At 37.1% G+C, this 12,979-nt stretch overlaps 1 long non-coding RNA gene across 1 annotated transcript in view; it reads left to right on the top strand.

Annotated features, from left to right (window-relative positions):
• The window catches only part of LOC127386311 (uncharacterized), a 50,896-nt gene that overhangs the window by 4,384 nt on the left and 33,533 nt on the right, over window positions 1–12,979 (top strand). The window contains exon 2 of the long non-coding RNA XR_007889851.1: window positions 10,878–10,955. This is a non-coding gene — a long non-coding RNA (uncharacterized LOC127386311). The remainder of the gene's footprint in view (window positions 1–10,877; window positions 10,956–12,979) is intronic.

Below are 12,979 nucleotides of genomic sequence, written 5' to 3'. Positions count from 1 at the left end.
TAGAATGAAGAAGTTTTCAAGAGGAAAAGGGACATGGTACTTAGATTCCTGGCAAATGAAATTCTTGTCCTGTGTTTCACAGATGATTTCAATAGTATCTCTCTAGCTCCCGATGCCTGTGGTTTTTAAATAGAAGTGAGCAACCTTAGCTGTACCACTGATTCCTTGCTCGTAAAACATGACACATGACAACACATTTATATAGTAATTCGTTGTGCAGCTTCATATACATTCCATGCAGCTATTCTATTCATGACAATACAGTAAAAAAGTTAATTCTCTCTGCAAGGTTTGATTCACAGGATTACAGACTTAGTTTTTCTGAGAGCCTGCTGGGGGCACCAGCACACACACGTAAAAAGGCAAATAATGAAATTAGACACATGAAATAAAAAAGTCAAATTCAATCATTTATTTACATAATAAGAATTTCATAGTATACCTCAGATTATATATAATATTTATCATCTTCTTTTCACAGCTTTGAAAATACAACTCACAATCAATTTGCTTGTAGCCTTACACACAAATAATTCATACCAAATGGTTAAAAAGTGAGCTGAAAAGAACATAGGTAGCCCTATTAATGTATTCTGGCCAAGAAAAAAGGTGAACCAATTGGTAAGTGGGGAAAGAAACTGCTGTGGCTATGGCTTGCATCCTGGCTGGCACAGACAGATGGCATTTGTTAGTTAAAAACAGGGTTGTTAAGTTGCATGGGTCAGAAGTTTGTTGACTCCAAATTTGTACAGGATCTGAATTTCTCATGGACCATACAGAAAAATCTCATTTAGAAAATTACATACAGATAAAGAAAAAATGAAGTTATCACTAGGGGAGTAAGAGGAGACAAAGATCTCTTAGACACTAAGCAGAAGTGGGGCTTCTAGGAGCAGCCAATAAATGCAGTGAGGGAAGCACCTCCTCACTGACTTAATGGCTCATCAACTATCTGGTATTTGGAAGCATTCCTGAAAGAGGAAAGAGAAGTGACAAAATATTGCACAATTGCTGGCAGCTTCTACTATCCTCCCATAGCCAAGACTTGCTCCTGACAAGGCAAGGATTCATTCCATATTAACATTTTTTGACATTTTTGGTTTTGTGTTCTTGTTCTATTTCTCTTCAGTCTAACCTGTTCCATTATTTAGTCACTTTTACAGAACTTACTGTTTTTCTAACATTCGAGTGAAATTTTCTACACTTCAATTTGTACCTGTTGTCTCTTGTTCTGTCTCTGGATACCCCTGAGAAGAGTCAAGAGCCTTATAAATTAACCTACTGGATACCTCAGAGGGCTAGGATGGAAAAGGATCTCTAGGGATGGTTCAATACAGGATTCCCTATGATCCTTTTACTTCACAGCAGGAGGACTATGAGCTAGATCTCAGTACAGCCCAGCAATATTGCCCTCAGCCAACCTTCTTGATCTGCTTGCAGCCCTCGCTGAATATTCAGAATATGCAACAGCCCTCACGTTGTCTGTAGTCCCCAGGGATGGTTATGTGGCACAGCCCTCTGTCAGGACTAAAATTGGTCAATTTATGAGGCATGTGCTCATCAAAAAACAGTAAGCCATCCCTAGACGTTTTTTAGAAGCACATGGATCCATCCTTCTCCCTTACCTCCTTAGTAGAGCCCTCAAGAGAAGTTCATAGAACTACGTATGTTTACTCTCCTTAGTAATTTAGACCCTCAAAATAGCAGTAGTTATTCCACCTTTGAGAAAAATTTAATTCTAAACAATGTAATTAAAAGGCTTGGGGAATTTTGTAATGTTTATGTCTTTTACATAAACTAATACATTTTCTAGGGTGAAATCAGTGTGGATAGGGATAAAGATACCACTAATTTCTTTCTGTTGCAGCATGATCCCAGGAAAACTTAAACAGGTGAAGTGCTGATTCACTGCTGTTGTTGACTTTTTTAGGCTTACCTACGTCAAAGGTTTTAGGTTTTCAGCTAAGGTTTTTGAGTGTTGAGGGATGTACACTGTACAAGCACACATTGCCTCACTAACACTCTCAGTACACTTTGGCAGAGGGACTGATTTAGTCTGGGCTTTCTCCTCTCTGAAAGACATGAGGTTACAGTATCCTCCTATTGAGAATGTATTACACAGATCCACCAGAAGTGCTTCAGTTAATATTTGCAAGCAGGCAAACCAGGGAAAATCGTACAACTTTCATTTTAAAGCATTTTTTGTTGTGCCCTCAATAAGCCAAGAAATATTCTGTCATCTTATTATAATCTTGTAAAACATTTACATATTTGAAACTAACATAGGGCTTTTTTCCCTCTGGGAAAGAAGGCCATGAGGATAACATGCCACAGTCCAATTACAGCAGTATATGTACTGAAGTAAAAATATTTAAACAGATGTTATAAAAGACTTCATTTCCATTGTACAGCAGAAGCACATCTGCTGTACTTTAAGTGCTTCTTATCCATGCCAAAGGAGTACTATGAAGAGAAAACGCATTTTTATTTCCTTTTCTTTCAATTTACCCTATGTGAATATGGAAAGAGTCTTTTCAGTAGGAAAAAAAGGCACTGATTGTGATCACTTGACATTTTCTATTTGCCCTACAGCTGCCATTTGTGAGTAGTATGTAAATCAAGTCCTGGCTCTTGATTTCTGGCCTGATTTTTAAAAACCTTGAATATTGCTAAAATAGTATCAGGCAGGAAGGAAAGGAGGGACAGCATGGTGTGTGATCAAACTAATCCAAAAATACTGCAGTGCTACACTCACTTCCTACCAAAACATATTCAGGCATTAGCTTACTAGTGTTGTTCTTTACAAAGAAAATATTTGATGTCCCACTATTATCACCAGAGATGCAGTGCTCCTACACTGGTGTTATGATACAGTCTTTCTTGGTAGACATGCTTGGGTTTTAATTCTTGAAGCATGTATGAGCTCCAGAGTTAGGCAGCAGTGGAGTGGTGGATTTAGTGTAGTAACCTTAATTACTTATAAGGTAAGGCTCTTATGTTTCCTCACTGGTGAGTCTAGAAGACTTAATACAGTTATATTTAGCGGAGATATTTAGTGAGAAGCACCCAGCTCTAGCAGCTATGTACTTACTAATGCAATAGGCTCAGTATTAAAAAACACTCCAGCAGGCAGTCTGCTTTCCTTCCTAGAGCTACTTAGACTCACAAACGTGTTATGTGTTCCTATCCAACACAAGTACCCAGTCTTGTATTTTGACCATATAAGTATATCCATAAGGTATTATTTAAAGCTAATAGCAGGATGGGGCACAGGAAGAAGAAAACCTTGAAAACTTTTGATTTTTACAGATCCCCCTGGGAAGCAAATGTCCAGCAGCAGTCTGACAGGGGATCCACACCAAGCTGTCAGCACTGCTTTCCTGTTGAAAGCTCTCAGGGACACAAAAGTTTTGCCATTAACCCAAGTTAGATTGGATGAGTAGTAGAATATAAATGTTATACAAATGGAGGTCATGCAGAAGTGGCCCTGCAGATCCTGTAGACGCTAAACACGGGAAACATTTCTCATTACTATCTTGCATGGAGTTTTGGAGAAAGTGGAATGGGATCTGTAATCCATCACTCCAAGGCTGCTGGGTACAAGAAATGCAAATACATTCACTTTGTAGATACAAAAATTGCCAGCATTTTGGTACTATTAACAAGCACTCTGAGAGGATTTAACGTGCTTGATATAAATCGTGCCATTGCATTATGCTTTTGCACTGGCAAATGCTATAACATGAAATCTGATTAACTAATATTATGCTGTAATGTTCTCTAATGTACTCTACATTTTCAATTATTTCAAAAGCTCAGTTTATGAAATTGATGCTCATTTTCTGGCAGAAGAATACTTCATGCCATAGCAGACGCCTCAACACTAAGAATCTATACAAGAGGGAATTGAAAGTAATGTTTTTGTGCTTCACTTATCTTCATTTATAGTGCAAGAAGCTTATGAGATTTGTATCTCTTCTGATAATACTTTCCTTTTGCTTTCTTTAAATTTTTACTGTGCCTTGGTTTAGAAATTTCAACTGCTGATTTTTGGATTTGGCATTTTTATTGTTCTAATTTATCTCCTTACAGTACACAGTAGGATTTGTATGCAACCTTAACAACAGCTTTTTATCATAAATTAAATTATAAAAGGAACCAAATGTGGGTATGTTCAGAAGTGTAGCCAAGTGACCTTGTCAGCCAAGTGACCATAGTGGGGCTTTGTAGAAATATCATAATTTTTTAAATTTTCAGTGTTTTTGCTGTTTAGTATTACACTGGAAGAAATGGTACTATTCTTCCTGGTCCTACCACTGCAAAGTGAATACCTGCTACCTTATCCCATATTACCATAAAAACAATTGGCAAAGTGAATTACATTCACCAGTGTGCATGATCCATGCTTTTTATTCTTCATTCTATTAATGTAATTAAATTTAGCTTTCCAGACAGCAGACAGAGGAATAAATACCTTTATGTGAACTGCACAGCTATGTATCAAACCTGAAATGGAAAGCCCATCAAACTCAGAAATATGTTGAAAAGCTTATGTTTAGAATTCCATAAAATCCTCTTCAAAACAAAGTATCTGAAAATAACTTCATTTATAAAAGTGTGCTTGTTCAATTTCTGATAAAAATAGCAAATCTTCTTAGACTGGATTAGTTAGATAAAACTAAATCAGACTTTGTTTGAAGACAGATACAGCTATTAGCTCACAAGCTGCTGGACAATAGTTTGCTAGAGGTAAGGGGCTTTGGCTGTCACCATAAACGTTCTGACTTCATAATCGTCAGAAAAAAAGCCAACCTTCTCTCCTGCCTCCAAAAGCAGGATTAGAAAGCCTTTCAGTGTGAGACTACACTTTTGCAAATAACTTGGAAACAAGGAAAAAGAATCTGGAAAAATATATATCTAGGAGATAACTGTCTGAGGTAAATACGTGGGGCAATAGAAGTATATTCCTGGATTATTCTAAGCCAAACACTTACTTTACTTATCAATCTAGTTGTTGTCAAAGAGTATCTACAATTAATTTTAAATTCCATGCAGAAAATAATTAACATTTTTTATTAATTTCTGATTTTTTTTACACATTTTTAGCATTAGAGCATTTGAGAATTTCCTGGATTCCAATGGAATAAGGAGAGTCAGGTATGCATACCCTGAGGTCTTTATGTGATCAGGGATATCATTCCTATTATTATTTTTTGTAATTTCTCTTCAGTTTTTTCTTGTTAACCAATATAGAAGAGATGGTTTAAAAAGTATCAACAAGAAGTCTCCTACTGTATTATCCAGTTTATTAGGGCCAAACCCAGAAAGTAGTACAGACAGTAAACCTGCTTTTTGTCAGTGATTGTTGGCATATTTGTAGAAATTAAGGTTATTTAATTTCATAAATAAATAATTTCTCACTGAAAAACCAGCGACCTCTAACAAGACCCAAAAGCACCCATTCTGTAAAAATGGTACACAATGATTAGGGTTTCCCTGGTTGGTAGTTTCAAAGATGCCAACAAGATGCACAAACCTGACAACAGTGAGACTGATGACAAAACAACTGAACAAAAAGTGCACAATCATAGTGAAACGTTACTAGTATTTCCTATTGGTGTACTGATCCTTTCATATTTTTCTTTTTAAAACTACTCTAGGATTCAGGATAATGAGAGAAACATGATATTGATATTTCAGGGAAAAAATGTCAGTGAGATGTTAGGCATTCTCTAGTATGGGTATTCAGGAATACTGACACTGGCTTGGCATGACTCAGTTTGTGTAAGGAGGAATCAATGGTAATTTTAATTGGTGTTTTTAATATATCTGTCATGATGATTTCTCACACCAAATAACTGCTAAAGTGTCATACCAAATTTTGTTGTAAAAGACTCTACCAGCCACTGATTAATATGCTGTAACCTATAGTACCTCTTCATTCTTCTTTTCTACTTTTGTGAGATTCAGTAGTTGCAGTTCTTGAGCTTTCCCTGCTGGAAAAAGTAATGTAAAAAAAATTAAAACAAAACCTGAATTAATCATGACTTGTAAGATAACAATTTTTCCATGTAAAACTGTGTGAAAGATGATTCATACTCCAAGAAAGTTAGAGAATGTTGTTAAAATTGTTTCTCTCAGCCACAAGTTCACCAACTGCATATATTTAAGAAGTTCTCACTATTTCCATTTGCAGATAAAAATGTGATCATATGATCCTTTCAAGATAAGCTACTACTAATTTTAAACACTATGATTAGTCCTTCATTACTTTTCAAAATAGGATCTCACGGAATTTCACTGTGTTGAATGCTACTCCTTGAGCTGTGAAATGCTCACAGAGAACTTTCAAAATTCCAAAGATATTTTGACAACATGAGATATGTGGTATGTCATTCAAACCCTTATGATAATACAACATTTTTGTCTGTATGTTGTAAATGGATCCGTATGATCCATTTACATTTTGTGTTCCTGCGTGAGCTCTGAAGTTACTTCAGCTGACAAACAGCCAAGTCTTTTGTCTAGTGGTTACTTGAAGAGTCCTGTTTACATTTAAATCCTACACTTCACTTTAAGCTTCAAATCTGAGGGTTGTCTCAATCTCTTAAGATCAATTCTTCCCAGAGATGTTAATGTATATATTTTTTTTTCATGAAAATTTTGCGTCTCAAAATGAACAAGACTGAAATAATCACCATTCCTTACCCTAGCTCCAAACATGTCCACAATAAAAAGCCTGAAGCATTCTTCCCATATGAAGGTCTAGAGCAGATGGAGTTTGACTATTCTGAGTCAGGGTCACAAGGTTTCATATTTCTCTCCGTTCAAGTCTTGTAACACTTGGTAAGCATTAGTCATCTACCAGTCTTCTGCACATTGCCCTTATTAGTGTGGTTGGAAAGAAAAATAGCTTTTTTGGTAAACTGGGGAGGCTGAGCAGAGATTAAATGGGCAAAAACTCAGCATCAGTCTCCTGAGGCCATCAGTACTGTCTGGCTTCTGCCAAGCAGACTAGCAAATTGTTCACGTTTGCTCCTGAACTTTGTTCTGCATATGGCAGGGCAGAGTATTAACAGCTGAGGAAATGGTCCAACAAACTGAAAACTTTTTGTAATTAGCCAAGTATGACTGTGCTGTTCAGTGTTGACCCTGCAACTTTGCAATCCTATCCCTTGCACTCATTTGAGGAGGTATATTAGGCATGCATTTAAGTATATTTGAGTTTAGAAGATTACATGTAAACATGTTTGTAGCTGTCAAGAGCAGAAGCTAAAATATTGTCAGTGAACTCCATTGCCAACTAAACAGAAACTGTAGCTAAGCAACACAAACACCACTTCAGTTGTTCATGACTCGGATACGCAATTTAACCAATGTCTGCCTCCCTATCCCCCCCCAAATAAAATATCTGTATTTACTTGGCTGCTTTATTTCACAAATCTACAATACGTTTTATATAAAAATTTAAAAAGCCAATATGAAACTGAATCATCTTCACCACAGAAATTACTGGTGCAGTTTGATAATTTGAGTCCAGGCACAACATGCTCCAAAACTTAAAACAGTTTCACATATGGAGAAGAAGATAAGGAATAAATTGAATAAATTATTTGCAATTAAAATCTTTTTTTATAAGAAAAGTGGCTTTTTACTTACAGATTTAGAAGCACACCTCATACACAATACTAGTGATGATATCCCAGTAGTACAGACTTACATCTGTGCCTACCTCAGTAACCCATCACTTGAGCCAGGTGAATAATACTTCTTCCCAACAGTACAGTAGTATTGGCAATGTGAACTTCTACCAGGACTTCAAGGCAGTATGTTATGCAAAATGTTTGTCCTGGTGTTTCTCCATCCCTACTAATCCTATTCCTTCCCCCCTTTTCTCTGGGTCTCAGTGGATGAAGAAAGGTAGCAGAGCTAGTGTTCAACTCAGTTCCGAGCTAGGAATTCTTATAGAGCATTTAGCATGAGACAGGAAGCATCTTTTCTCAAAGGCAGGATGGTTTGTGTACTGGTTCATACAACTGAGATATGTGGGCATTTATTGAGAAGTCAAAATGGTTCTACACCTCTCAAGTATAAAAAGATCTAGACATTCAAAAATACCCTTTAATGAGAATGCTATGCTAATTATCCCATTAATCATTCCACATTAAATTATGTGTTTCTACAGTCTGCACCAGTATTTAAGCTTCTGTCTCTAGACTGTAAACAACGTACAGTGAAACATACTTTTCAAGCTGCTAGTCATCAGTGGGTTCATAAGGAGTATCAGAAGTTCACAACTCCACTGGAAAAAAATGGGGCTGCACCTGAAATTTACTTGAGTCCAGAATTTTAAGCAAAAATAAAGTTACCCACTTTGTGAGTTGCTGCCTTGAAATGTGAGCAAAGTCCAAGTTAGAAAACTTCATATTGCCAGTGTCCTGGGAATTCTGCAGGGTTGCATCTGTGAGGCATTTTCTGTAGTAGCACCTTAAATCTAGAAAGAGCAAAAGGTCATTAAAACCAAAAAAGAAGTCTGTTTTGCTTTTCACTGATGTCATATCAAATTACCTCTAGTGTGCAAAAAGACATACATATAAATATGGAAATGTGCAATATACAGCTACTGTTAATAGATGAAGGGCTCTAGTAAACATTTTTCGTCTTTTTCAAATGGAAACAGGTAAGATTTTCAACTGTAAAAGAAATAAGCCTGTACATATTACTGTATTTCATCCACCGTCTTATTAAAATATGCAGTATCTCTGCCTTCATCACTGTAATATATATGAAGAATACTGTATCTCTTTTCCCAAATTGTCACGTACAGAATGAGCATTCAAAAATGTTCAAGGAAATCCTTCCTGTGCTGTTACAATTACTTCTTGCATAAGTTACGGAGTTTGAATTTTTGTAACAATTTCTATCACAGTTTCAGGTTTCAAAAAATGACAATTTTTTAAAAACATAAATTAAAAATACCTGGTTTGGCCATCTAAAGAACTTGGTTTGTGCTTTCATACTTTGACACAGACATTAAAAAGGTACCATTTTGAGTTTCACTGAAAAGGAATAATTCTTTTATTTAAAAAAACAAACCAAACAAACAAAAAACCCCACAACTTTTTAACTAATGGTAGTAACTATTTTAAATAGTTCCTTAAGAAACTGTACAACTGAATGAGACACCTGAACTATCTTGTGTCCTGGGAGCAATCTCACAACATCAGTGCTGACCTACATGAATTCTTATTAGCTCACTGAGAGCCCCAGTTGTATCCAGCTATTCTGTTCTCTTTTGGATAATGCATGTTCCTCAGGCATGGTAATTAACCTTACACAGACCCTTCTTTTGTTACGTATTATTCACATTTGTATGAGCTACACACATCATAGCACTGTAAGATTTCCCAGTTACTGGGGTTTTCTATGTTCGAGAGAGGACAATTCCTTTCTATGCTCTTCTTATCCTTGGCATTGTACCTCTGTAAGACAGGTACTTAACATGATGGTTTCTAAAGAGTTCAGATCTGCCTTTAGGAGCCACCATCCCCTTAAATGTTGTTATAGGCAAAAAGAGCTTCAACAAAAGCAAACTAGGCTGCTTCTTGCCTGAGCATGGAAAGAGACCTGCCAACAAGACAAGGAATTTCAGAAGTGTAAACAGTGCAAATGAGAAAGAGAACTATTATAAGCCTTATGTTCTCTTCAGGCTGCCTTGCTTTCCCTTGGTTGTAGTCCAGCAGATTTTCAGAGACCAGTTAAAGTTCTCTTCCTCCTACCTCAACTAAGACCCACATTTACATTAGAAATTATCCCATCAGCCAGGATGTTTTTTGTGTCCCTGCAACCTGTACCTGTGTCATTCAACAGGCTTGAGTAAAGTAGGTATCACTCCTACTAGGCTTGAAAGCAGAGGCATGTGAGAGAGGCAGATTGCCTGATACAGCCCAGAACCTGGATACTTGATATCCTGAGCCTTTGGAAGAGCACGAGGGAGATGTAGCAAAACATTTTTCAGCTTTTCTTGTCTATCAGATCACTCAAGAAAAAGTTTCAAAGTTCCTAGTTCTTTTCAAGATCCAACTTCAAAGCCGAATGTCTTCTAGGTGTTAAGCCATCAGCAGATTTATTTTTATTTTCCATTCTGGAGCTCTTACCATGTGGGATCTGAAAACCCATTTACAGCTTGTGTATACCTGGCAGGTATATACAGCAGCATTTCACATGATCTAAGTCCTTTGAGACCTGTTTGGATCACTTAATGCTTCTTTTTGGCCCAAACACTAAGGGCGTTCTGTGCATGAAAGTTAGAGCTTTGGGGAGAAATGCTGCTCAAGTCTCACCTCCAAGTTTAACGAGGATGCAGTTGCAATGCACACCTTGAGATCACATCTAGTACCCCAGTAATGACAGCTGTTTATTACGAAACAAATCTGAAAGAATCCACATCTGAATGGATAACAGCAGCTTTTCATAGGACTTACAATATGCTCTCAAAGGATCTTTTAAAATGAACAGCAAATAAAGAATTATTTTATTATCAGAGGAAATGACAAAATAAAAAGGCCTTAATAGAACTACATGCATATTTAAACACATTTATACTTCCTTGCAAGTATGATAGATGGGAATCCTCTCTGACTTACAGTGGTAGAGCAAAGCCCACTACATTTATAATGGCCCCTCAAAAGCTGTAGAGAACTTGATCCCAGACTAGCCTTGAAAAAAATACTTCTCTGGTGGAGTTTCCTTCATTCAGAAGGAATTGCTCATGCTCCTGGCTCCATTTCCTATTCTGTTATTATCCTCTATTTCAAATACTTTTGTTATGGACATCCAGTTTGAAACTGACATTTTGCCCATTTTCTGTCTTCCAGGCTGTTGGGGCATCTATGCTCCTGTGAGCGTGGATGAATCATTGCATCCTCTAGGACTGTGTGACCTGGCAGTAGTGGGTAAGTGTCCTGAAACTGCCCCAGACAATCCATTTATCTTCCAGCACAACCTTAAAATCCTGTGCATTAGAATGTTTTGCTTGTCAGAACAATGTTCAGTCCTGAATGCACTTCTAGTTGATCATGTGAAAGATGCTGTTAAACAGTTGTAGGGATTCTCTCATGCATTACTGTTCTTTGAAATACCCTCAGAGAAGGAGGAGAGTGGTTGTGTCTATTATAAGGCTTCTGAAACCTTTTGTTTTTCATCTTAGTCCACTGATCAAAAAGAGATGAGTCACTTTATTATGTATCCTGTCTCCTATTGCTTGATTTAGATTTGCATCTACCTCTTTCTGAAGAGAAGATTCATCACACAAACATGCTGATACACAGATGATACAAGTTCTCAAGTTTGCCATGTTTTACTACCTGAAGTTCTGTGTGCTAGGACTAGTTCTTGGAAAGACTCTCCCTTGACTCAGAAGTTTTCAGCCAGGGCAAGGAGAGGAGGGTTTTGAGCAGCATAGGACTTCCTAAATTTCTCTAATAGCATTTAAAATGCTAACTTGAAGTTTCTGAAGAGTTAACTTAGTTTGGGAAAACACAAAACAAAGATAGTAATTGATAACAGATAAAGAGCTGATAAGAGAGAGTATCCGTAGAACAATTTTCCAAGTCTTGTGTCCTTTCCTTATGTATGCAGGTATTTTGAGTAAGAGAACAATATTATTTGAAGTGTGTTTCTGTATTATTTTCAGAAGTAAATTAGAACTGTGCAAGGCCTCTTCATTTCTTTTGGGCTGGGCATCAAGATAAAAAGTAAAATTTTCTAGAAGATAAATACCAACACTTTGCTTTCGTAAGAATAAATTAAAATCATGACAGGTACTCAATAATAAGCATGTTTTCGTGCTTATGTGCATTAAATAAATATATATGAGCCAAACACCGTTCAGAAAAGGCAGTTTTTGATGCACAGTTGATCTCATTGCTGTAAGTAGCATAGTACATGGGAGAGCTTAATTGATTTTGAGTTTTAAATTAACCTTAAAAAGTAAAAAGTGCATCACTTTTTATTCTATTACTCTGGTTAACAAAACAGAGCAGTTGGAAGGCTCTGGTCAGCAGAATGACAGTAAGTAAATCTTATTACATAGATGGGTGTTTTGTGTTTAAATTACTATTTCTTAAGCCACTTTTAAAATCTATGCTGAAGTTTTCATCAATGCCATTCAGGCTTCAAAGCAGCACTGTTCTCTCACACTCTCAGGATTGCCTTGCCACTACTATCCTAAAGAGCCCTCCTCCCACAGAGGATCTGGTCAGCAATAGCAGCAGCTGCAGGAACAGTACGTTCAGCATGCCAGACTGAAATTCATGTTTCAGGAATGTCTCCTAGGGGGGTTGAGCAATTCAGTCAGATTCGTAGTTAAAAGCCTTTCACTGTAACACAATTACCCTGCAGTAGAAAAGAGGAATGGTTGGCATTTGTTTGCTACAAATGTGCCTTGCGAAAACCACAATTACAAAACCCTTCCTCAGGTGAAATTTCCACTGACAGTGGGATTTACCTCTGCTAGGTTTACAGGCTGTTGGATTGGGAATATAATGAAAAAACTTGAGTGATCCACAACATTTTATATGGGTTTCAACACCCATTTGCTCAAAAATATTAGGTTCTTTTATGTCTGAAAAGTAGTAATTACCACTGTCCAGTGGGACCACAACAGTGCAGGAAGTTGTGGTTTAAGGGCTGTTCAGAAAAACATATGGGGGTTTTTCTGGTTGTGACTGATTCTTATCATACAAAACACAGAACATCTTTGCAAAGAATATATCATCTGACTTAGGCAGGTGGGCACTGTCACTGACCAAGTTACAGATTTAACTGGCCTGTAGCCACCCAGTTTGCAATTTCCATCACACATTCTTCAATTCTGGCTTAGTCTGAGTCACGGCCTGAAACTGCAGAGGAAACCGCCACTGTCTGGCCAGACTGTCTCATCTTGCAGTATGTGTACTGTGTACTCCTCTGCTTCATG

The sequence above is a fragment of the Apus apus genome, chromosome 6 (assembly GCF_020740795.1).
Source record: "Apus apus isolate bApuApu2 chromosome 6, bApuApu2.pri.cur, whole genome shotgun sequence".
In the NCBI taxonomy this organism is placed as follows: Eukaryota; Metazoa; Chordata; class Aves; order Apodiformes; family Apodidae; genus Apus; species Apus apus.
This window is presented reverse-complemented; position numbering and strand designations above follow the sequence as displayed.